Below are 1,822 nucleotides of genomic sequence, written 5' to 3'. Positions count from 1 at the left end.
ACGCCGAAATCATTGACGAATTTGAAGAAATAACTCGAGAAACATTAGATAAGATAATAGGTATAATAGAAAACGATAGTAGTATTGTAGATTTAAATGATAGTAGTAGTGAATTAATTACTGAAGCAGAAATAAGTAGATTAATTAAGGAAGATATAGAAATAAGTAGCCCAGCAGATTTAAATAAAAGTATTAGATTAATTAATTTAGAGGAGTTTGAAAAAAGTCCTATTACAAATAATACGCGTACGATAGGATTAAGAAGCAATAAAAATATTGTTCATTCAGAATATATAACCTACCCCCCTTTTTGATTTTGCTTTATGACCTAATGCCTTGAAAATAATTGCCCTTTTATCGAGTATTTCTTTTGTGTATTGTGCGAAAACTGTCTTAAAATTATTGCAAATGATATTTTTCTGTGTTGGCATTAATTCGTTTTCAATACAAAAATTGTTTGTTGTATCTACATAATGGTCGAAAAAATTTTCTTTTTCATTAGTTAAGTTAACATATGTCAGTAGTGCCCATTTTGTGTTTATGATCCTTACGGACCCCTTGTTTTCAAAATATAGTCCTGAATGATTAATCACGTGTGTAATATTGTACAGCGCATTGTATGGCTTCCTTCTAGACAAAAGTAAATTAATACAAAATTAGTGTATTTTTATTTTCTAACAATATAATTATTGTGTGTAAATATTTTTAGCACAATATATTGGTAAATCTGTAATAGAAAGTTTAATGAGATTGTCCCAAAGTGGTTACTTAAAGCTTAATTTTAAATTAACTGAATTACACTTGCATGCTAAAGAACATCAACGCCAGAAAGTAAGATAAGCCACGCAACTTTTTTCACGTACAGTAGCAAATGCTATTCAATATTATGGTGATAAAAATGCTCTCTTACCATCAAACTGGGAAAAGGTAAATAAATATTTATTTATTAGCAAAATATTAACTACAAATTATTTATCAAACAAAATATTACTTACTTAAGTGTGCAGAGATCATTCTTTTGGCGAACAATTGGTTTGATCGATTAAATTCTCAACAAACATATGGGGATAACTCAAATGCATATGGTTTAGAAATAGATGAACAGAATAAACTTCTTGATGAAATGAAATTGTCGGAACGGATTTGGTTACACATAGAATAATCACACCTCCAAATCATCCACCAATTAACATAAGACAATATAGACTGGCTGAACAACAAAAAGTGGAAATCAATAGACAAATTTCGGAACTGTAACAACAACAAGTAATCGTCAAAAGTAATTCACCATGGAATCATCCATTAATACTAGTACCAAAGAAAGCAGGCATTGACGGAGAAAAAAAAATCAGATTGTGCGTGGATTTCAGAAAGTTAAATTTAATCACGGAAGGCAACTCATAGCCTTTACATTAATTACAGTCATTCTAGATAAGTTGGGGCATTCAAAATATTTTTCTACACTTGATATGGCAAACGGTTATCATCAAATTTCAATCCATCCATGCGATGCGCATAAGACGGCATTCTCGACCTCTACGGGTCATTGAGAATGGATTAAAATGCCATTCGGTTTAAAAACCACACCGGCAGTTTTTTCAGAACTGATTCATGCATTATTATCAGGATGCGAAGATTTAAATATGTACGCATATTTAGATGACATTGTCATAAGTGCAGAATCATTAGAAGCAATGATAAAAAAATTAAAGTTAATTTTCGGAAGATTTCGGGAGAACAATCTCAAATTACAACCACATAAGTGCCATTTTTTACGTAAAGAAGTGACATATCTAGGACACAAACTGTCAGAAAAAGGAGT

General features: G+C 30.7%; 1 long non-coding RNA gene across 1 annotated transcript; it reads left to right on the top strand.

Annotated features, from left to right (window-relative positions):
• Window positions 1-619: 619 nt before the first annotated feature.
• LOC126555448 (uncharacterized) lies at window positions 620-1,092 on the top strand. The gene is made up of 3 exons (XR_007606845.1): window positions 620-640; window positions 710-927; window positions 1,001-1,092. It is a non-coding gene; the product is annotated as an uncharacterized LOC126555448 (long non-coding RNA).
• Window positions 1,093-1,822: the final 730 nt, after the last annotated feature.

This window comes from Aphis gossypii, unplaced genomic scaffold (genome assembly GCF_020184175.1).
Source record: "Aphis gossypii isolate Hap1 unplaced genomic scaffold, ASM2018417v2 Contig00855, whole genome shotgun sequence".
In the NCBI taxonomy this organism is placed as follows: domain Eukaryota; kingdom Metazoa; phylum Arthropoda; class Insecta; order Hemiptera; family Aphididae; genus Aphis; species Aphis gossypii.
This window is presented reverse-complemented; position numbering and strand designations above follow the sequence as displayed.